This window comes from Mauremys mutica, unplaced genomic scaffold (assembly GCF_020497125.1).
Source record: "Mauremys mutica isolate MM-2020 ecotype Southern unplaced genomic scaffold, ASM2049712v1 Super-Scaffold_100095, whole genome shotgun sequence".
In the NCBI taxonomy this organism is placed as follows: Eukaryota; Metazoa; Chordata; order Testudines; family Geoemydidae; genus Mauremys; species Mauremys mutica.
Window position 1 is genome coordinate 209229 of NW_025423264.1, and position 24012 is coordinate 233240.

At 49.0% G+C, this 24012-nt stretch overlaps 4 non-coding genes across 4 annotated transcripts; 3 read left to right on the forward strand and 1 right to left on the reverse strand.

The window, feature by feature from the left end:
* Nucleotides 1-937: 937 nt before the first annotated feature.
* Nucleotides 938-1010, forward strand: TRNAK-CUU. Its single transcript has one exon. It is a non-coding gene; the product is annotated as a tRNA-Lys (tRNA).
* A 2662-nt stretch (nt 1011-3672) lies between these two features.
* Nucleotides 3673-3745, forward strand: TRNAK-UUU. The gene has a single exon. It is a non-coding gene; the product is annotated as a tRNA-Lys (tRNA).
* Nucleotides 3746-8641: 4896 nt separating this feature from the next.
* On the forward strand, nt 8642-8715 carry TRNAI-AAU. The gene has a single exon. It is a non-coding gene; the product is annotated as a tRNA-Ile (tRNA).
* Nucleotides 8716-18846: 10131 nt separating this feature from the next.
* TRNAS-GCU lies at nt 18847-18928 on the reverse strand. Its single transcript has one exon. It is a non-coding gene; the product is annotated as a tRNA-Ser (tRNA).
* Nucleotides 18929-24012: the final 5084 nt, after the last annotated feature.

Genomic DNA, 24012 nt, shown 5'->3' on the forward strand with positions numbered 1-24012 from the left:
CCACAGAGCAATGGAAGGTGGGGCAAGAGGAGGGCAGGACCATGCCTATGTTTGGCCAGCAGACAGCCACAGAGACACCTGGTCAGGTTGCTCCCTGCCGTGCCAAACCCCCACTGAAGGCCACCCACAGACCAGCATTCGTTCTGCGGCCGGCCAGCATCACAAGGTGGTTGGAAAGCAGGAGGGGCTACCGTCAGGCCAGTATGCAGGGCGGCTGCTGATGCTCTGTGGCCAACATCAGAAGAAGGTAGGAAAGCAGGGCCAGCCCCCTGGTGGGGCCTCTGACTGTTCCCACTCCAGGTGCTCACTTTGGAAGTGGAGCCGCCCATTTTCTTTGGCAAGTCAGGAAGGGCAAAGGAGAGACTGGAAGCACCTGGGGCTCATGCCCCAGCCTTTGTGACACCCATCCCCCAACTCCTTCCCGGGGCTCTAGCTGAAGCCAGAGCATTGGCCTGAGCGGCCAAGAAGAGGTTCCAGCTGTGAAGGGAGCAGGACTTGCAGCACAAAGTGAGCACAACCATGAGGGGACTCAAATCCTGAATCATCCGATCCACAGGGAGATGCCTTATCCTTTAGGCCACATGATGAAGGGGTCTAAGCTCTTCTTTGGAAAAGCCGGACACTGTGTTTCTCAGGTCATCTACTGAGGGGGCCGAGATGCTCTGGACACAAGAAGTCGAGTTCCCAGTGACACGTGCGACTTAATTCTATGGGGCCAGGTGCAGGGCTTTGGCAGGGAGGCTCGGGCATGGGGGATTGTGGTGCAGCGGATGGACTGGCTGTCTAGGTACAGAGATTTAGTCTCCCTGAGGAGGAGGAGGAATCCTGCTGACAGGCAGTGGCTGTGCAGAAAGAGGAGGGGTTCCTGGGACTTTTTTTGCCTCTCGTTTGCCTGCCTGCTCGCTCTTGTGCTGAACGGTGAAGGTGGTCTTAACGAGCCCAGGTAGCTCAGTTGGTAGAGCGTCAGGCTCTTAATCTGATGGTCTAGGGTTCAAGCCCCTGTCTGGGTGCTCAGCTTTTAAGTTGCCTTGTGTGCTAGGAGTCAAATTCTGTTCACAGCCACACAGGGATTCCCAGAAGCTGTGGCCATTTCCTGGAATGGTTCCTTTCCTTAGCAATCAGGAGAGAGGCCACATCCACAGGAGCAGGCCTAGGACATGCAGTCTCTGGCTGGCAGGAAGCGCTGTGGGGCCTGGTGATGAGAAAGCCCAGAGGGGGAGCAGCAGACATAAGGGGAAGAGAGACAGAGAAGCAATGAGGACAGAGCACAAGTGTAAAGGGGGCATCTGGTCTGGCTATTGTGGGGAACTTCCCTGGTTTATACATGACCCTGGTGGAATTGGCCAGCGGAAGGATCTGAGCCCCCACCCCCTTACCCAGAGGCTGCCTGACCTCGAGGACTGTTAGGATACAGATATTCAGGCCAGTCTGCAAAGGCCTAAACTTTAAGAATTTAGGTGTATTTTTATCACTTAGCTAGTTATAGAGGTATAAAAGAAAGAATAAAAATCACTGTCTGTCTGTGTAATGGCCTTCTCTTACTGTGACAGTCTGAGGCCTGGTTCTTCGGCTAAGCAGCAAAGGCAGCCATAAGCTGGGAAGTGTATGGTCACATCCTCACATTCCCAACTAGTCACATTGAAATAAGGTGCTACTGGGCTGTTAGGAATACAATCCTGTCCTGATATTCCTATCGCCTCCAGAGAAAGGGAAACTTAGTTTGGTAGCATCCTGTCTGGCAAGAACTCACTTATCAATAGACACAGCTGGAAAACCCTTATGTCTGTATAGATGTAGTTGTGAAATCCTCCCTTCTGTATTGTTTTGTATGTTTATTTGCATGGTCTCTGTCTGGTTCTGTGATTGTTTCTGCCTGCTGTATAATTAATTTTGTTGGGTATAAACCAATGAAGGTGGTGGAATATAATTGGTTAGATAATCATGTTACAGTATATTAGGATCGGTTAGTTAAATTTCAATAAAATGATTGGTTAAGGAATAGCTAAGCAGAACTCAGGTTTTACTATATAGTCTGCAGTCAATCAGGAAGGTGGGGGTGGGGAATGGGACCAGGGACTGGAGATGGGGGAATTGGGATCATGTTTTGCTACAGGGGGAAATGGGAACGGGGATGGGAACAGAAACAGGGACACAGACAAGGCTCTGTGGTGTCAGAGCTGGGAAGGGGGACACTAAGGAAGGAAACTGGAATCATTGCTTGCTGGACGTTCACCCCAATAAACATCGAATTGTTTGTGCCTTTGGACTTCGGGTATTGCTGCTCTCTGGTCATGCGAGAAGGACCCAGGGAAGTAAGAGGGTGAAGGAATAAGCCCTCTAACACTGTCATTTGTTGCTCTAGGCTCCATATGTACGTGCACATTCACATCCCACTCCTGACACAATCACTGTCTTCTATCTGATGAAATAGCCTAATTTCAACCTCTCCTGTAACATGACATCACCAACTATTTAGCATTTGTAGGAGAGAAGTTGGAGGGAATTCAAACATCTTCAAATGGCAAAACTTTTCCCCCGGCCTGGTCAGTGAATCCTATGGTGAGAAACTTTCTGTGCATTTCAGTTTCTTGTATTGTTGGATGGGGCCTGAGGTGCTGGAAGGGAAATGTCCATGGAAAACTTGGACATCACTGTTGTCCAAAAAAAGGCAGGTGTTAGACACAATCGCTTCTCGTATTCCCGTGGAATCCGAGTCTAGCTGAAGAATTTCTGTCTATCCTAGAGAGAATCATTCCATTGTAAATACAAATGAAATGAGATCTTCAGGTCGAGTCAGCGCCTTTTAAAAATATTTACTGAGAAAAAAGCCATTCTTTGCCTTGTTGATAAGGACAAGAAGCTCTCTTTGCCTTTCCATTTCAAATGCGAAATGAATGGAGATTTTCATTGAAAAACTTCTGGTTTTTAGGGGGAATTGAACCCAGGCCATGGCTGTTAAAACAGCAGAACCTACTGCTTAAAGCACCAGGGAGAGCTGTTGTTCTCTGATAGCCAGTGTTGTTTTTCTCAGCCTCCTACTTCACCAATGTCAGACTCTGAGTGTAGTTAAGCTCTGGAATAGGCTCCCAAAGGCATCTGTGGTGTCTCTGTCCTCAGAGGTTTTTAAGAACAGATTGAACAAACCTCTGTCGAGGATACTCTGCATATACTTGGTCCCATAGACAACCTGCTCTGGCTCTATCTGCTACCTTCATCGTGTTTGGATGTAAAGGTGGGAAATTGGCCCCTCTTTCAAGTTTAAATGTTGTAACTTCTAAATCTAGACTGGGGTGGCCAACCTGAGCCAACGTAACTGCCAAACATGCACCTTTGTATGCAACTGCTGAGTCAATTGTGAACCTTGCTACCATTATCATGATGGTGATGGACACTTGGCTCTATATCCCAGAGTGCCCTGGACGTCTGCAGGCTGCATTAGCCAATCCAACCATTTGGCACTTGCAGATGGGCACCTCTGTATTGTGCCTGAGTCTTGTACAGCCATGAAAGGCTGGTAGATGCCGATATTTTCCCGTCTTTTTAACCAGCACTAATACCCAGCCAGGCCAGGGCTGGGAAGAGAGAGAGAGCAGCAGGTTTCCCCTATTGTGGCCGTCTCACTTTTTCTTGACTAGCTTCACCTCTGCACCAACTTGTGTTTTTCACATGTGAGCCTGACTAGCTCAGTTGGTAGAGCATCAGACTTTTAATCTGAGGGTCCAGGGTTCAAGTCCCTGGCCAGGTGAAAAGCTTCTCACTCTGATTATAAAAATCTGTCTTTCTGGAGTCTTGCTCAGTGTTACTCTTTTTCTCCAAGATTTTGCCTTTCCTAAGAAGGGCCTTTCTGTGGGGGGGATTGAAGGAGCAACTCCTTGACATCCCCTCTGTCCTTGCAGGCTGGAGGAATAAAGTCCTCTGGGCATATAGCATGTTCCTCCCCTGCACACACACACACACAGAATATTCATAAGGAATTAGAATTAGAATCCACCACTTTCCTTGGGAGCTTGTTCCTGTCGTGAATCATCCTCGCTGTTGAATATTTGTGCCTTAGTTGTAATATGAATTTGTCTCTTTTCACCTTCCAACCATTGCGTCTTGTTATGCCTTTCTCTGCTTGATTAAAGAGCCCTTTAATACCCAACATTTTCTCTCCATTAAGGCCCTTCAACACTTCAGTGAAATCACCTTTCAATCTTCTTTTGATAAGCTAAACAGGTTGAGCTAGTTCAATTGCAAAGAGCCAACAAATGTTCTGAGGGCTGGAGAAAAATGTCTTCTAGGGAAAGTGGTGGATTCTCCATCTCCTGATGTCATTTAATGAAGACTAGATGCCTTTCTGGAATGTGTTTTCCCCAAAAGTAGCTCTTGTGTCATACAGGAGGCCTGTGATATGCAGGGGGTCAGATTAGATGCTCTAATGGTCTCTTCTGGACATAAAGGCGACTAATTTCTGAAAAACTGAGTGTAGCATTGGGAGCAGCGTCTGATGTTTTCCTGTCTAGCCAGCTTGCTTCCTAGAACGAACGCTCCTTGAGTGGGGTGATCCACAGGGAGTAGCTCAAACCTCCAAAGTGCCTGGCCAGGGGCAGAACATTAGCACAGCAAGGGAGGGGTGTGGCAGTGACATCACAAAGGCCTTTTACAGGACCTCAGACTATTGGTCAAAGGTGGTGGGGAGGTGGTGACCTCACAGAGAGATGCTGACATCAGCCAGGCAGGACAGGGGCGAGGGGCCAGGGAAACCTCAGAGACCCCTGTGGCTTTGCTTCAGCAAGTTTCCTTCTCCTTTGAGGACTGAGAGAGTATTCGGGTTCAGGCACGTGAGAGCCAGGAGGAACCTCTTTCGAGTTTTCTCCTTCCCTTTTAGTGATTTTACTAGAAAACAGAAGTCCCTGTTTAGAAGGTAAGAGCCTCCTCGAGGGAAGGGGTGTCATGGGCGTGTCACAGTTCGGATGCCAGTGGCCCCCCTACACTGTCAGGAAGTTCCCACCGCCCTGGTCTGTGTTCGCAGGGCGGGAGGGAGCAGCATCCACGGCAGTGATTTGCTCCTGGCTAGTGGAGCAGAGCAGCAGGCTCAGCTGTCAGAACTTCCCAGAGCGATGAAAGGGGAGGGGCCCATGGCTCTGTAGCAGGAATGCAGGGCAGGCGAGTTCACAGCGGGCATTGTGGTATACTGGAGGAGGCCAGTTATGGTGATATAATGAACAGCAGCGTCTACTCTGTCACTTTAAGTTTGCTGCAAAAAGCTCTAGACCTCTCATTGAAGTCGGTTTATTTTGTCAGCAAAACAGGGCACTTTTGTCGCCAGACATGGCATTGCAGTGTGTACACCAGCCACAAGCTACCGACTGAGAGAGCGTTGTGTGTTTTTCACACACCTGAGCAATATAATTCTGCTGAAACAACTTTGTAGTGCAGACCTGTCCAAAGATTCACTCATACACAGCTTGCAAGGAAAACCTCACCTGCTTCTCTGCTTTGCAGAATCCAAACACAAGCAAAGCTTGTCAGGCCCTGGTGGCGATGGCAGGGAGTCCGGTGTGGGCAGACAATGTGTTATACCTATCCACAGGCACCATGGCTTAGCTGGCTAAAGCTTCTGTTTTGTAAACAGGAGATCCTGGGTTCAACTTCCAGTGGTGCCTTGTTGACTGGTTGTTGGGGCACCTGGTATTGGCTACTGTCAGAAGACAAGATTCAGAGCTAGATGGGTCTTTGGTCTAGCCCAGTGTGGTTTTTCTTACGGTTTAAATAATGTAACCCCGCCACCAGCACAGCTTTGGTTACTGGGATTCGTGCCCCTTGGCACAGATCTTCTAATAATCCTCTCTCCATTTTTTTTTTTTTACTGAGATGAAAGTCACTCAGGAGTTTCTTTTCTCTGTGAAGAAAAAGCCCAGGGTGTGCAACGTAGGTGTGTGTGTGTGTGTACTGCAAATTCCCCGTACGGGCCACCAAGTGTAACTTTAGCACCCTCGTGGCCAAGATGGAGTCTGCTCTGCAGGCAGCTGTGGCCAAGAGACAGTGCGCGCAGGAACGCAGCAGGAGAAATCCCTTCCACCCCAGGGGCACCTGTTCCCAAACCCCCCAGAGTGAACACACACCCCCACAGGAAAAGTACAATGGACATAACAAAGGGAGATATTTATTTACAGAGGGCTGGGAGGAGAAAAATAACAAGGGGAAATATAGGGGGCGCAGTAAACAGGGCTGCATTCAAACCAAGGCCCCACGGGCCCAATGGTAGCACAGTCTGGAAGGGCAGACACTGAACAATGTGTCTGCACACAGAGTTCAGGAGGCCTGAGCAAAGTTCCAGTCCGGTGGTGAGTCTTGGGGGCTCCTGGTCGTCTTCGGCGCCAGTGAACTCTCCCCAGCAAACCCCTCCGGTGCCCTTTTCTGCCGCTCTCTGCAAAGCCCCCCAGAGCGGCCCCCTCCCCACTTAACTATCTAACAGCCTCCCTCCTTATTCCCAGTGCAGAGTCACAAGCCCCAGTACTCACAGCCCCAGGCAGCTCCGGGCAGCAGTGATCCTGGGTCCAGCTCCTCGGGTGATTCCCCCTGGCACAGGACTCCTCCTGGATCCTGCCCTGGGCTGTCCCCGATCGGGCCTGTCCTCCTCAGGCCTCCGGCAGGTTCTCTCTGCTTCCTTCTCCAGGGCCAGCTGCTCCTCTCTCTCTCCCTGGAGCTCCAGTGCCGCCCCCTGGAGTTTCCCTCCTTTTTCTTACTCTCCCCCTCCCCCTTGGGAAAAAGATTTAAAAGGGCCATGCTCTCTAGACCCCAAAGGGGTTACAATTGCACCAGCACAACCACGAAGGGACTTGAACCCTCAATCGCCTGATCCGAAGTCAGATGCCTTATCCAGTTTGGGGCCACCAGTTCCCCCTAGAGAGAGGGGAGCCAGCCCAGGAAAGGAGGCTTTCAAAACAATGGTACCAATTGGCAGTGAAGAGCCGCTGCAGCCCCGCCAGGGAGAGCCGGTCTCTCTTTATGCAGCCCCCCCCCATTCCTCAGGACGAGGGTTGTGCTCAAAGATCTGTGCCCCGTGTTTTCACCTCCATGTGAAGCACACAGTGCAAATAACCCTCAGCGCATCAGCTCAGTTCCAGGCTCCACTTCCACCGGCTCAGGCAAGATGGTGCAGAGGAGCCCCTGGGTGGCTGTGGGCCTGGGGAGGATGGCTTTTGATTTTTCGGCCTGTCCGCTACGGGCAGCAAGGCCAAAAGTCAGATGGCCGGTTCTCCCGTCCACCACGCTCATCAGGAGCCCTTAGTCGACAGGCTCGGAGAATGCGAGCATCGCCCCCCACTACCTCTCGCATGCAAAGCGAGCGCTCTGCCGCTTGAGCTAATTCCCTGCAGCTGGCCTGACTCTCAGGCACCGGGCAAAAAAAGGCAAGGGCTCTGTGGCCTTAAGCAGAACACAGCCTGAAATGGGGGGGAGGGGGGCGTGCTACCCAGAGCTGGGGAAGGGGGTCCGAGTCCCAGCCACGCTCCTCGGCACAAACACCAACGCTCCCTCCCTGGAGTGTGTCTGGGCTGAGAGTTAGCCCTGAAACAAGCACCAAACTTCAGAAGACAACGCAGGGATAGATCACTTGATGATTGCCTGCTTTGGCCATTGCCTCTGAAGCGCCTGGCATCGGTTACTGTCAGAAGACGGGATAGTGGCCTAGCTGGACCATCGGTCTCACCCAGGAGGGCCGTTCTTATCTTCACCACTTTCCTCTAACCCAAGCAAAGCCAGGAGCAGGCCCAGCTCAGCAACTCTAGCAGACTCCCTGGCCCCCGGCCCAGCATACAGCAAAACGACCCTGCCTCCGCCAGGATAGACAGCCACCGACTCCCTCTTCCAGACCAACGCAGCCCTTCCCCGCTTTGGCTGTCTCCAAGCTGTCTGCGTGCTCTGCTCTGCTCCACGGCTGCCATGCTGCCTGAGATCAGGAGGCTGCGAGGTCTCACGGTCTCAGCTGAGCTGGTATCGCGTGCCACCCCGCCCATCTCCTCATTCCCTTCATGGACCCCTGGGATGTGAGTAATTCTGTATTTGAGTGGCTCTCCCTCCCGGCCAATGAGCTTGGCGTAGACTAGCAGGGAGGGAGGAGAAAAGGGATTGTGCTCCAGTGAGAGCTCAGAAAGAAAGGTGCAGGTCCCCCACTAGAGCCCAGCCCAGCAGAGCACAGCAGAGCAGAGCAGGCTGGAGAATGTGTGTCTGGGTCTGACTACTTCTCCCCTGCTCTTCCATTTGAGCTAACTTTTCCCAGCTGTCTCCAGCCTCCCAGTCAGCGCAAGGGGGAGAAGGGCCGGGGAGGAAGAGCTTTGTGCTCCGCAAGGGCTGGCTTTTTGGGAGGCCAAGCGGGGAGAGGGATGGAGGCCACTGGAGGAGCTGAGCCGGCTGACTGTCCATGGCTTCTAAAAGAAGGGCAAGAGAAGGTCCTGTGGCTGCCTTGCCGCTGGAGAATGCAGGCATTGATCCTGCTGTCTCTCGCATGCAAAGCGAGCGCTCTACCACTTGAGCTAATTCCACTACCTTGGCAAATAGGGTCTTGATCCATCCATTCGATAACGGAGGCCACATCGTTCCCCGCGCCAGCCAGTGACTCCTTCCAAAAGGGCCAGGCAAGGGAGGGCTTCCCATAGGTTGGCCAGCTCAGCTGGTTAGAGCGTGGTGCTAATAACGCCAAGATCATGGGTTCAAGCCCCATGCTGGCCACTGTGGGAGAGAGAGGGTGATGTCTGCTATTTTGGCTGACTGCTAGGGGTGGCAGAGGCCAAAACCAGGTGGGCCGGGAGCGGGCAAGAGCCCTGCTGGGCGCCGGGCAGGACGAGGCTCCGGACACCTCCTTGGTCTCCCCTCCCTGGGCTCCTCGCTCCACCTGCTGCCTGAAAGGAACTTGGGCCCGGGGAGGAGATGGGTGAGCCCGGCCGGCTGCCTTCCAGGCTCATAGGAGGCCAGGCTTGAGCTGCCCGCCCGCAAAGCCAAAATCGCAGGCCTGCCGGCTCGCCCCCATTGTCCACAGAGGGTTGACCTGATGGCCCGAATTCTTGCCGGCCGCCAGCTCCACCCAAATGGACCTGACGCCGGATCACGCTCCCCAGCCCAAGCCACAGAGGAAGGCTTAATACTCGGCACCCCAACCTAGGGGAGAGGCTTCACACTCCACCGGCGCAGGGTGACCTTTGGGACTTCCCTGGACACCATCCTCCTACCGCCCACAGCCAGACCCCCCAAGCCCACCCCTCCGACAGGAAGGAGCAGGAGGACCACTCCGCCCAGGGGCACCACCACTTGAAGTCAGCTTAACTTGCTTTCTCTTCTACCCCTTTCCTCCCAAGTTATGCGCGCCTCACGGGAGCCGGCCCTGGGAAGACGCAGGCACCGCACTCTGACTGGCGCAAGCCAAACGCCCACACCGAGAGTTTAGCACGGGCTCTTGAGGCACTGGAGGAACCCCATGCAGACGCACTGACGGAGCTAAGCTTTACGGCCAAGGGCCCTACCTGTGCAGAAAGCCAACTTGCTTGTGAAAAAGACTCCTCTTTCGGCTCCCCTTCCAAACTTCCAAATGCCTCCAAATGGGAAAACACACACACTGAAACACCCAAACGGTCCTAACGCTGGGGCCAGGCGAAAAAGAAAAGCAAGGAAAAGATTTCTAAATGGCCACCCTGCCAGAGTCGTACAGCTCCGCAAGTGAAACCCGTGGGAGGGACATTACACAGAAAAGGGGAATGGAAAGCTGCCCAAATTGAGATGCTGTGGAAAGCTACAGCCCCATCGCTACTCCTACTCTGCACACTTCTTGCAACAGCTGATGAACGGCCAGGTGCTTTTCGCATTCAAGCCCACACCAGGGGAAGACCTTGAGAAGTTTCCCGTGGCTTGCCTGGTTCAGCTGGTCAGAGTGCGGCACTCGTGGAGGCCAGATGGTGCAGAGGAGCCCCTGGGTGGCTGTGGGCCTGGGGAGGATGGCTTTTGATTTTTCGGCCTGACCGCTACGGGCAGCAAGGCCAAAAGTCAGATGGCCGAATTTCCCGTCCACCATGCTCATCAGGAGCCCTTAGTCGACAGGCTGGGAGAATGCGGGCATCGCCCCATCATATGTTTATTCCCCACTTCGAACTTTAGCATCCACAATATGGGGACGTGCATGGGCCCCTCTCAACTTAAATCCTAGTTTAGATCTGGTAAAGCTGCCACCCTCTAGAAGTTCCAGAGTCTAGCACACGCCCTGTTCCCCCAAACCTTCCCTGGGGAACACAGATCCAAACTCCTTGACTCGTAACCCTAAGGGAAATAAACCATTCCCCCACCTTCTTCCCCCTCTCCTAGTTGTTGGGAAAGATACCTTGATTCAAACTCCTTGAATCAAACAAAGAGGGATTCACTTTTCCCCCTCCACTTCCCCTGAAAATCCAAACAAGGGAAGAAATCAATCAGGTTCTAAAAAGAAAAGGATTTTATTAAAAGAAAGAAAGAAAGTACACTATCTCTGTAACACCAGGATGGAAAAACCACGAGGCGTGCTGCAGGATAGCCCCTCCCCACCAAAAAGCAATGCCGTGACCCGGATTCGAAATGATGTTGCTGCGGCCACGGCGCAGAGTACTAAGCACTATACGATCACGGCCAGGCACTGGGGGTACAGGAAGCAGCACACTGGAAAATGCTCAGCTCTGTGCTCTCGGGGCGGCCACCTACCTCGCCGGCGGCCACAGGTCTTTCTCAAGTGTCCCCATTACAGTCACAGGTCAAATGCTGAGCAAAGGAAAAAAGACAGGAAGCCAATCCCATGCCTGTCCCTTTTTCTGTCTTCCTCCAGCCCTGGACCAAGTCCCTCCCCGTTTGTCTGGGCCATTGTCCTCATGGCCCTGGCCAGCCTATTTCCCTTTGCCGCTCTGAAACGTGCCACACGTGCAGGCCCTGAAGCTGGGCCTGGGGGCGGAAGGCCAGGGAGAGGCTTTGGCTAGGGCCAGCGTGTCCTTGCGAGGTAATTGTCTCTCTGGAGGTGAAAGTCATCAGTGCGGGGTGTGAAGGGAAGTGGCCGTAGAAGGAGAATGGAAGGCATGGGGTGGGCAGGCCAGGGAATTCTTTGTTCCCCCCTTGAACAGGGGTCACCCTCCCCGCCAGCGAATCAAACCCTGGTCTCCCGCATGACAGGCGGGGATACTCACCACTATACTAACGAGGAAAGGGGCACGGTGAGTGGCCCCAGCTCCCACAGACCAGCTATGGTCAGCGTACACCTACACCGTCGCATGGGCCCCAGCAGGCAACAGCACCCCTGGCCCTCTTCTGCTTCCCAAAGGCTTTGGCCGCAGCAACAGCCCTGGGAAAAGCCCTGGCCCTCCTCACCTGCCCTTGCCCAGCACGACGCCTTTTCGGGCCTACACAGCTCCTCACACAACACCCGCCTGGGACCTTGCCCTCACCTACCAGCTCAGCAGCACCTTTTTTCCTCTCAAAACCTCCTCTTGACACCCTCCCCCTTCCACACTTCAGACTCACCTCATCACAAACTCACCCACGGCCCCTTTGGCTTCTCAAGCGCCTCTGGAGGGACGCAGCTTCCCAGGCACGCAGATCCTTCCCTTCAACGCGCACTGGACGCACATTCCAAACACAGCCCTTTCCAGGAGGGAATGCGCTGCTTTTGAACCCTGGCGCCCAGCAAGAAGTCCTGGGACTCTTTTTCTGACCGATGGACCCCACTGACTTGCCTTTACCAAGCAGAAACTAAGGACCGGCTGATGGCTCTCTTTCAGTGGTTTCCCCAGGAATTGATATTAGAGGGGGTCTTCGAATTTACAGGGGGCGTGTTAGGACCAATGAGATATATAAAAGAGATATGAATAAAGTAAATGTTTTGTTAGGATTATGCAAATTTAACATAAGAATAATGCAAGTTGCACCAAAACACATAACAGGTCGAGATTTCTAAAAAAATATACATTTAAAAAAAAAGTATTTAATTTAAATTGACTTTTGAAAAGTAAGCCATCATGGGGTAAGAGGAAAGTCCTCTCATGGATCAGTAACTGGTTAAAAGATGGGAAACAAAGGGTAGGAATAAATTATCAGTTTCAGAATGGAGAGAGATAAATAGTGATATCCCTGAGGGGTCGGTACTGGGACCATTACTGTTCAACATACTCATAAATGATCTGGAAAAATGGGTAAACAGTGAGGTGGCAAAATTTGCAGATGATACAAAACTATTCAAGATAGTTAAGTCCCAGGCAGACTGCGAAGAGTTACAAAGGGATCTCATAAAACTGGGTGACTGGGCAACAAAAATGGCAGATGAAATTTAATGTTGATAAATGCAAAGTAATGTACATTGGAAAACAATCTCAACTATACATACAAAAAGAAAGAGTCTGAATTAGCTGTTAACACTCAAGAAAGATCTTGCAGTCATTGTGGATAGTTCTCTGAAAACATCCACTCAGTGTGCAGTGGCAGCCAGTGATTCCCAACATTCTGTTTGCTTTTTTAAAAAGAACAGGAGCACTTGTGGCACCTTAGAGACTAACAAATTTATTTGAGCATAAGCTTTTGTGGGCTACAGTCCACTTCATTGGATGTAGCCCACGAAAGCCTATGTTCTTTTTGCAATACAGACTAACACGGCTGCTACTCTGAAACCTTTGCTTTTTTAAGAAAGGGATAGATAATAAGACAGAAAATATCATATTGCCTCTATATAAATCCATGGTACGTGCACACCTTGAATAGTGTGTGTACATCTGGTCACTCATCCTAAAAAATATATATTGGAATTGGAAAAGGTACAGAGATGGGCAACTAAAATGATGAGGGGTATGAAACAGGAGGAGAGATTAAAGTGACTGGGAATTTTCAGCTTAGAAAAGAGATGACTAATGGGGATATGATAGAGGTCTACAAAATCTTGACTGGTGCGAAGAAAGTGAATAAGGAAATTTTATTTAATCCTTCACACAACACAAGAACTAGCAGTCACCCAATGAAATTAATAGGCAGCAGATTTAAAAAAACAAAAGGAAGTATTTCTTCACACAATATAAATTCAACCCATGGAACTCTTTGCCAGGGGATGCTGTGAAGAACAAAACTATAACAGGATTTTAAAAAGAACTAGATAAATTCCTGGAGAACAGGTCCATCTGTGGCTATTAGCCAGGATGAGAGGGATGCAATGCCATGCTCTGAGTGTCCCTAGCCTGTTTGCCAGAAGCTGGGAATGGGCAACAGGGGATGGTCACTTGATGATGACCTGTGCTGTTCATTCCCTCTGAAGCACCTGGCCTTGACCACTGTTGTAAGTCAGGGTACTGGGCTATATGGACCATTGGTCTGACCCAGTATGACCATTCTTATGTAAAAATTAATTATAATAAAAATGTTTAGTACAGAAACTCCCCAACATAATGACCTCCCAAGATAGCAACAATGTGAGATAACAACCTTGGCAAATACTGCATTTTAAAAATCTTCATAGAATCATAGAATCTCAGGGTTGGAAGGGACCTCAGGAGGTCATCTAGTCCAACCCCCTGCTCAAAGCAGGACCAAACCCAACTAAATCATCCCAGCCAGGGCTTTGTCAAGCCTGACCTTAAAAACCTCTAAGGAAGGAGATTCCACCACCTCCCTAGGTAACCCATTCCAGTTCTTCACCACCTACTAGTGAAAACGTTTTTCCTAATGTCCAACCTAAACCTCCCTCTCTGCAACTTGAGACCATTACTCCTTGTTCTGTCATCTTCTACCACTGAGAACAGTCTAGATCCATCCTCTTTGGAACCCCCTTTTAGATAGTTGAAAGCAGCTATCAAATCCCCCCTCATTCTTCTCTTCTGCAGGCTAAACAATCTCAGTTCCCTCAGCCTCTCCTCATAAGTCATGTGCTCCAGCCCCCTAATCATTTTTGTTGCCCTCCACTGGACTCTCTCCAATTTATCCACATCCTTCTTGTAGTGTGGGGCCCAAAACTGGACACAGTGCTCCAAATGAGGCCTCACCAGTGCTGAATAGAGGGGAATGATCACATCCCTCGATCTGCTGGAAATACCCCTACTTATACAACCCAAAATGCCATTAGCCTTCTTGGCAACAAGGGCACACTGTTGACTCATATTCAGCTTTTCGTCCACCGTAACCCCTAGGTCCTTGGGAATGCCCAGCCATTCGGTCCGTAGTCTGTAGCAGTGCATGGGATTCTTCCGTCCTAAGTGCAGGACTCTGCACTTGTCCTTGTTGAACCTCATCATATTTCTTTTGGCCCAATCCTCTAATTTGTCTAGGTCCCTCTGTATCCTATCCCTACCCTCCAGCATATCAACCTCTCCTCCCAGTTTAGTGTCATCTGCAAACTTGCTAAGGGTGCAGTCCACACCATCCTCCAGATCGTTAATGAAGATATTGAACAAAACCGGCCCCAGCACCAACCCTTGAGGCACTCCACTTGATACCGGCTGCCAACTAGACATGGAACCATTGATCACTACCCGTTGAGCCCGACCATCTAGCCAGTTTTCTATCCACCCTATCGTCCATTCATCCAGCCCATACTTCTTTAACTTGCTGGCAAGAATACTGTGGGAGACTGTATCAAAAGTTTTGCTAAAGTCCAGAAATAGCACATCCACTGCTTTCCCCTCATCCACAGAGCTGGTTATCTCATCATAGAAGGCAATTAGGTTAGTCAGGCATGACTTGCCCTTGGTGAATCCATGCTGACTGTTCCTGATCACTTTCCCCTCCTTTAAGTGGTTCAGAATTGATTCCTTGAGGACCTGTTCCATGATTTTTCCAGGGACTGAGGTGAGACTGACTGGCCTGTAGTTCCCTGGATCTTCCTTCTTCTCTTTTTTAAAGATGGGCACTACATTAGCTTTTTTCCAGTCATCCGGGACCTCCCCCAATCACCATGATTTTTCGAAGATAATGGCCAATGGGAAACATATTTATATAAGTTTCCATTCCCAGTCACAAATCTAGCATTCTGGATCAAAGTGACTAAAATATAGTCCAACAAACAAATGGTTATTTAACGTGCCCCTCACTTTTCCCTCCACCGCACTCCACTCACCGGTGTTGTCCTTGGTCAGTGGAGACTCAGACTTCACTTTCATGTGAGTACACCTCCCAGGTGGGGGACAAAAAGGCACAGTTCGCTCTGGCCATGGCTGTTCGTTGTGCCACCGTTCACTCCACCGCTCTGTTGCCAATGGCCCTGCACAGTCACCTTCTGCTGTCACCTACCACTGTGATCTCTGCGAGTTGGTCTCTTGAGGTTCCACCAGCTCTCAGTGATTTCAACTGAGCTCTCAGTGCAGGAACCTCGCTGCTAGAGCAGTCTGGGCTGTCTCTTACACAAAAACACTGTACCCACAGGAACACTGTCCCCACAACAGGACTAAGCACTTAGACCTGATTGTCAGTGATTTCGGCTGCAGTGGTCACTTAACAGAACAAAAGACTATCTATTGAGCCTAATCAGCTCTGTCTTTAAACAGTGGAGAGGGACAGGTCCCCACCCTCTCTCTTGATGCCTTCAAATCATCACAGGCTAAGTACAGTTCTACTGCCCTTTACTCATACAATAAGAACAACATTTCATCCCCTCTTCCCCCTACATTCAAGTGGCTTGTAACCCAACCCCAGCCAAAATCTATCACTTGGACAACACAGCTCTGTTTGCTGGATACCTAGGTAGATTAGGTGTGAATGTAAATATAATCTGGCCCTGAAGCTTTAGCCCCCAGCTCATCACTAGCTGTCAGGGAGAACTCATTTAGACTTTGCTTACAAATCATCATTTGAAATTATTAGGTTGCCAACATCACCGAAATGAATGCACTGACATCATAAAAAACAGCTGTATAAGGAAGCAAGGAAGCTAGTCTATGTTCATACTTTTCAAATCTATTATACTTTTTCAGATACACATATTTTATCATACACTATATAAGCTTTTAAAGTGTGTATTAATGTTTCAGTTTAAATTCAGATTTCCAAACAGTCACTAAATGGGTATGTAACTAGCTCACAAAACTGGGGGAGGGGGTGTTGGGAAAATTCAGGGGGGGTGTAGGGAAAAGACTGGACAGGCTAGAACACTGACCTATCAGCTCTTAACTCCCAAACTTTCATCAACTCTATTATCAGTGCCTGTAAGTGTAATTTAAACCAGACTGGACTGGACCAAAGGTCCATCTAGTTCTCTGTTTTGTCCTCTGACAGTAGCCAATACCAGGTGCTCCAAGAGTGAATCAACAAGGCACTACTGGGAGTTGAACACAGGATCTCCTGCTTACAAGACAGGTGTTTTAGCCAGCTAAGCCATGGTGCCTGCCTGTGGCTAAAACACAGTGTCTGCCCACACATGACTCCCTGCCATCCCCACCAGGGCCTGACAAGCTTTCCATGTGTTTGGATTCTGCAAAGCAGAGGAGCAGGTGAGGTTTTCCTTGCAAGCTGTGTGTGTGTGTGAATCTTTGGCCAGGTCTGCACTACAAAGTTATTTCAGCATCATTATATTGCTCAGTTGTGTGAAAAACACACAATGCTCCCTTGGTCGGCACCCTTCTCCTCTGTCCCAACCCACAGCCCCTCCTATTCCCAGTGCCCCTCAATCCCAACCTCGACGAGAGGCCTAGAGCTTTTTGCAGCAAACTTAAAGCGACAAATTGTCAGTGTAAATGCTGCTGTTCATTATATCACCATAAGTGGCCGCCTCCAGTATCCTACAATGCCTGCGGTGAACTTGCCTGCCCTGCATTCCTGCTGCAGAGGCTGGGCCTCTCCCCTTTCATAGCTCCAGAAAGTTCTGACAGCTGAGCCGCTATCTACACCGGGATTAGGTTGATATAACTGCATTGCTTGGGGGGGAGGGGTTACATTTTTTACACCTCTAAGTAATGTAGTTACACCGACCTAATTTTGTAGCGTAGACCTGTGCAAATAATCACTCACACACCTTGGGAGTAAACCTTCCCCTGCTCCTCTGCTTTACAGAATCCAAACACGAGCAAAGCTTGTCAGGGCCCAGTGGGGATTGGCAGAGAGTCAGGTGTGGGCAGCACAATGCTTCAAGTAACAGCAGGTACCATGGCTTATCTGGTTAAACCCCCTGTTTTGTAAACAGGAGATCCTGGGTTCAACTCCCAGTGGTAACTTCGGGAGTGGCTTTTGGGGCACCTTGTATTGGCTACTGTCAGAAGACAAGATTCAGAGCTAGATGGACCTTTGCTCTAGCCCAGTGTGGCTTTTCTTATGGTTTGAATTACATTCACAGGCACTGACAATAGAGTTACTGAAAGTTTGGGTGTTAAGAGCTGATAGGTCAGTGGTCCAGTCCCCTCAATACGGTTTCACCATTTCCACTCGCTAAACTCCCTCCCACCCTTCTGGGCTCCTGGAGCAGGGGACTGAGCCTGAGCCCAGACATGGACACTACATCTTTACTCCAGACCAAGCCGCGTGATCCTGATTAATCCAACACGGGCCAGCCGAGAGTGTTTCATTGCACTGGAGATGTAGCCTAATGTTACATCTACACTGTGATTAACACACCCAGGGCACCTGTCCCAAAGCCCGGGTCAGCTGACTCAGGGTTATGGAGCTGGGGCTGCAAGACTATAAAATTACAGTGCAGACAAATGGGCTTGAGCCCAACCTCTGAGGCCCCATGAGGGGCGAGGGTTTCTGAACCCAGGCTTCAGTGTGAACACAAATATCTGCACCACAGTTTTTAGCCCCTCAGCTTTACGTCCAGGAGCCCAAGTCAGATGACCCAGGCCAGCCCTGCTGCCATCTTTATCCCAGGAGAGATGGACTCTAAGAGTACGTCTCCACTGCAATGTAAGCCCAGGTGTGGCACGCTGTGCTCAAAGCAGCACCTGGAAGCCCCATATTCACCACTCTCATATAATGATGCCATGGTTTGTACAAAGTCTGCCTGGTGAAGTATCATTTCAAAAGTCTTGATCTGTTGAACATTAATATCGTGTTGGCTTGTGTGTGCTCGCATTGGTTGGGAAGTTATGAAGTTTTGCTCTGTGTGCATTACTGATATATGTTATGAGGTTGGGAAATGCCCCCCACCAGCCTTTCAGGTGCGACAAGGGAGGCGCCAGACTCGCTGCTGGCCCATTGAAGGGATCCACACTCCAAAGGACTATCCCAGGAACCGTGTACAATGCAGGCTTCTCCAAGATAGCACAGAGACAATGGACACTGCTTGACTCACATCATAGCAAAGGAGCTTCCTAGCAAGTTGGAAGAAACTATGAAAGAGAGGAAGAGACATCATGACTTGGCCTCTCTCCCCCACAACTCAGCAGCTGGAAACACACCTGGAGAACAAGGACTGAACTGAACTGATTCAGAAATCAGAAGAGAATAATAACAATAATACTTGCAAACCAAAGTCCCCAAACAGACTAGTATTGGTTTTTCAGCAGAAAATTTCCAGTTTGGGGAATTTTGTTTTCTCAGTCAGACCTTGCCAAGGGAAGCAGGGAGAAAATGTTTGAGTTGCCTCCTTCAGAACAGCTTGGCCTAGACACTAGCTCTGGTTCACTGCTCTGGCCTTGCTCTGGTTGAGGGTATTTTAATAATTTGGGCAGGTCCCAGGGTGTTTGGGGGAGATGATGAGGATGTTCCCTTTTGAGATAAAAACTAAGAAATACAGCACTAGAGAATTTTTTTTTAAAGAAATCTGGGATTTAGACATTTTATTTTAAGCAAGGGAGTTTGGGTTTCTGTTTGCAAGAAGCAACATTGTTTGATCTGTCATTGTACCAAAGGGGGACATGGTTGTCTACAAAGGAGGGGATGATGACTAAACGCATCCGATGAGGATGGGATTCGAACCCATGCGTGCAGAGCACCATGGATTAGCAGTCCATCACCTTAACCACTCAGCCACCTCATCTGAGCTGTTAAGCAAAAGACAGGAATAGAAATCTAAGGCCAGCAGAGCTAGGGACAATAAGGAGTTTTTAAATACTAAGCAGAAGCAGAGGCTGAATGAGCTCCCCCCTCACACCTAGTGAGGAGCTGGGGGAAAGACTTCAGGAACAGACCGTGTTTGCACAGACACACCTACTCTGCCTAGGTATGCAGCATGATGGGGCCACTTTCCCAAAATGACCAGTTTTGGTGGTGTTGGGTTACAAATCACTTTAGGATTGAGTGGAATGAAATGTTATTATCCTTCCTGCATGAGTGAGGGGCAGCAGAACATACCTAGTTGGTCCTGATGGAGGGGTAGGTGGGTGAGGAATAGCTTTTATTGGACTTTGTAGAAGTGATTGAGAACATCACCCTAAACCAGTGGTCCCCAAACATTTCACACTGTGCCCTCTTAGCCATGGCTGTGGCCCCGCGGAAGCCGCGGTCAAGAACCGGGGCTGAGAGTGGGGCTGTGGCTTGCTGGGGAGAGGGGTGCAGACAGGGGTAAGGGGGTCCAGGCCTGTTGCGTCTCGGTGCCTCTCAAGCGGGCATGAACAAAGCTCTTCAGTCAGTATGATTGGCAGCTAAGTCCTTTATTTCTCCCCAGCATATTTCATTTATACAATTAATGCAGGCAATCAAGCAATTGCTAATTGGTTAATAAGGTGCAGACAGGCACAGCTGTAACTTCATTGGCTATTTAACATCCTGGCCAACCCTCTAATTCATTATCCTGTTATAGTCTCCCAGCAGATAAGAACTAGCTTCATCCTTGAAACTTGCATGTCAGTTTCTCACACTCTCATGCACAACAATCCCACACTTCCCCCCTCTTCTCATAAAAAAAAAGGAAGGCACAGCAAAACAATCCCAACTCACAATATCAATACTACATACACACAAGCCAAAACAAAGGGCAAATAAAAACACCAGCTATCTAACTAAACCGTAACAATATCTTCCGCAGTACCCTGCTCTCACCTATCACATCCCCCCTCCAGGTAATGCAAATGGCCCAAGGGGCCAGGAGGGTTCTGCCAATGTGCAAACACCCACAAAGCAGATTTCCAATAAGGGCTTCCACTGCAGCAACATGGGGCAGCAGGCAGAAGGCCGTTGTATGTATGGCACTCTGCGCCAAAATCAGCCAAGGCCGGACCCACTTCGCCGGAATCCATCTGGGACCTTGAAAACAATCTCAGCTAGGCCACCTGGCATTTGCCTCGCTCTGGCAGTTCCCTACTTTCTCATAACAACTTTATCTCATCCCTCTGTTCTTGTGACCACGCTGCTGTAATTTTCCACCAAGGCAGCATAGGGAAGATGCAACCGGACATCTCCCCCCTATTCCTAAACACATAAAAAATTAACAATAACCAATTAAGCAAAACAAAACTAAAAGCCAAATAATACTTCCTCAATATATAAGGCTTATCCATAACCATGCAATTCATAACATACAACACCAACAACATCAAACAAAACAAACATAAATACACAAAATCAAACACAGAAATGGTATAAATTCTGCAGGGTTCCCCCAATCTCTATTGCACACCAAATCGTGACAAATTTCTATTACCAATCCATCCCCCATGTGTCAGGTGATCAAACTGACACTGAGGGGGGGGGGGTCCTAGCAGGAAAAACACAACATAAACCACATAAACATTTTAACAAAATCACAATTCTTTCTGGCCAGAAACACATATCACAAACAAACATAAAACATAAAACATAAATTCAAACTCCATAATTAATTACATGGTACATTAAATGCTATACAGCTAACACCAATTTTCTTTAATATCTAAAAAACAAAAACAAAACTACCCCTACTGGGCAATTAATCATTACTTAAAATATACCAAAACCCTATATAGCTAGCAGGCAAAACAAAAAAAAATTACTTCATCAAATAAATCATTTACATTAATACAATTGCTCCTAGCTTACTCCTAAAATTCAAAGCTAATCACAGCTTAAAATTTCTTACTATTAGCTTCTAATTTTAAACACTAAAAAAAAACATCACCACTTATATGCCCTTAGCCTAATACAATTACAATTACATAGCACAATATACAATCTTCAACTAATGCAACAAAATATTCATGGCCAAACAATTGCAAACTAATTTCTTGCCTAAATTTATTTACAAACATTTCAAAACACCAAAAACTTTTCTCTAAGCATTTTTACAAAATTCAACCTTTATTCCCTCTGGCAACCATAGAGTTAAACTTTTAGTCTCGCTACGCCCTCAAGAGTTTTTCAGCCAGCTTTCCAAGCCTTATCTGTTGCCTGTCCGCTTGGGCCCGATCCTGTTTTCCCTTCAAATTCTCTATCTATTGCGTGCCTGCCTGGGCCCGATCCATATTTCCTCTCCAAATACGCTGTCTATTATAATATAGGCCACATCTAATATCAAACAGTCTACAACGGCCAATAATCAGCACATAACACAAAATTAACAAAAAATCTAAACAAACTAACAAAAAACACTTTACATAAAAATTCTTAGGGTCACATAAATTCAAAGCCATTCTCCCAAATTACCTAAATTTATGCCTAAATAACACACAACTCCCCCCTTGAGAATACTCAACAAACCCTTTGGCTGAGTTTTCTCAAACTTGAAAAACAAAAAACAATTAAACTCTAAAAAGCTGGGGCAATAATTTCACATTCATCCTCCCCATGAACCCGGCAGGGTTCAATATGTAAAAGCTCTCACCCCCCAACTCAACCGGTTTACATGCTGGGGAGGGGCACTGCAAATATTTACACTTTTACTTAAACAATGTCAAAATATATTTGTACAACTCCAAATCAAATGGCACTCCTAATATATTTGTAAGGGCAGTGGGCTATCCTGGTGCTCAAAATCACTCCGAATGGCCATCAGCTGGCCATTCAAAACTTCAAGCATACTAGCTCCCACGGCAATGCTTTCTCAGCCTCAATAAAAAAAGGACATATCATTTACAATCCAATTAGGGTGGGCTATACATACTAAAGGATTTATCCAAAACACAGGGCACAGCCTGTAAAATAAATCCCAAAATCCAATTAATATCACATTTCTCAGCAGGAGTCCCAAATTTCTTCCTGCCAGTGTACAATTCTTTGTCTCTTCACCAGGATCAGTTCTCAATGTCTTTTTAGTCAGGAATTTCTGGACTTTGGCAATGTCAATACTGTGAGTGTTTTTTCTCCTTTTTCACCACCATTGTGGTTCAGCTTTTACGGGGGAAATACCCAGAACGTGGGGGCTGCAGCGGACAAGGGAAAAATTAGCCAGCACATTACCTTGTCCTTTATTGCTGCTGTTTAAAAGCACAATGGAACTAAAAAAAAAAAATTAGGCCAATCATCAGTAGGAAAATTCTCCTAATATGAAGGGGTCTTTTGCAATAAAAATCATGGGTCCAAGCAGTCAGTCCTTTTTGTAGCGTTTCTTTACCCATAAGAAAAGAAATCTGACACATTCCGGTAATGCCAGGCCGAGTTTTACAGCTATTCCAGCGGCCTGAGCACAGTCAAGCCCCCCCCTTTCTCTTGGCCGTTCGCCAAGTCTCAGTTGCAAGCAATGTCCTTGGCTGGGCCAAAAAAAAATAATAAATGAGCTTTCTTGCCTTGTTAACTCATGCTGTTCCTTTTCCTTCCCTGCTTGGCTTCTTTTAATCTGTAAATCCTGTGTCAGCTATCGCTGCTCATACCGGAGAAGCATAATGATTTTCCCAGCACTGTCCCAGGCTCAAACCAGCCAGCGTGGGATGCCTTCTCCGGGCTTCTGTAGGTCCGAACGACCTCCGGGGCCCCGGCACAAGCCTCTGCCTGCGCCATGCACTCCAACGTCTTCCCGTCCAGGGCTCGCTTCCAGCGGAGCACCTCCTCGTCCTGTGCCCGAAGGCCGGTCAGGAGGAGCCTCCACAACTCCCCCTCTCTTCTTAATAAGTGAATCAGTGCAGCAGGGAAGATCTTTTCCCTTTGTCGGTTCATAATGTGCAAATAAAACTTCTATGTTATCTTTTCTTCAGCTGATACAGCGGTACTCATATCTGAGCTTGGGTGCGCCTCTCTTTTCGGACGCTCGCCCCTGAGCTCAGGCGCGCGTCTCTGTTGGACGCCCGGGGGCGTCTCCGGCACTCTCCCCTGTGGCTCCCAGCCGCTCACCGCGTCTCTGTTGGACGCCCGGGGGCTTCTGTGTTATCTTTGTTCCGCTGATGCAGCGGTTCCCATATTAGCCGCTCACCTCTGAGCTCAGATGCGCCTCTCCTTTGGACGCCCGGGGGCCGGCCCTTCTCCAGCACTCCCCGCCGCGGCTCTTCCGCCTGGAACAGGCCACCGAGACTAGGCCACCGACACTTTCAGCATTCGATACGAATCACGTCGGATAGGCACTCCCCGCCTCTGGGCTCAGGCTCCTGGCCGTTCGCCTCTGGGCTCAGGCTCCCGACACTATCATGATTCAATACGAATCACGTCGGGGTCACCATTTGTTGCGTCTCGGTGCCTCTCAAGCGGGCATGAACAAAGCTCTTCAGTCAGTATGATTGGCAGCTAAGTCCTTTATTTCTCCCCAGCATATTTCATTTATACAATTAATGCAGGCAATCAAGCAATTGCTAATTGGTTAATAAGGTGCAGACAGGCACAGCTGTAACTTCATTGGCTATTTAACATCCTGGCCAACCCTCTAATTCATTATCCTGTTATTGTCTCCCAGCAGATAAGAACTAGCTTCATCCTTGAAACTTGCATGTCAGTTTCTCACACTCTCATGCACAACAATCCCACAGAGGCCGAGCTGGGAGCCAGAGGCCCAGGCTGAGGGTGGGGTTGGGGAAGAGCTGGGGCAGAGTGGGGCTGAGTGCTGCTCCCTCCATGGGGGCTGGCTCGGACCCTGAGGTGCCCCCATGAATGTTCCTCTGTGTCCCCCTAGGAGTCATGCCCCACATTTTGGGGACCACTGAACCCTACTCGCTAATCAGGGACTAGTGATGCCAAAGCCCAGGGAAAGGGAGAACAAGTGTGGGGGCTCCAGCACTGGAACCATGT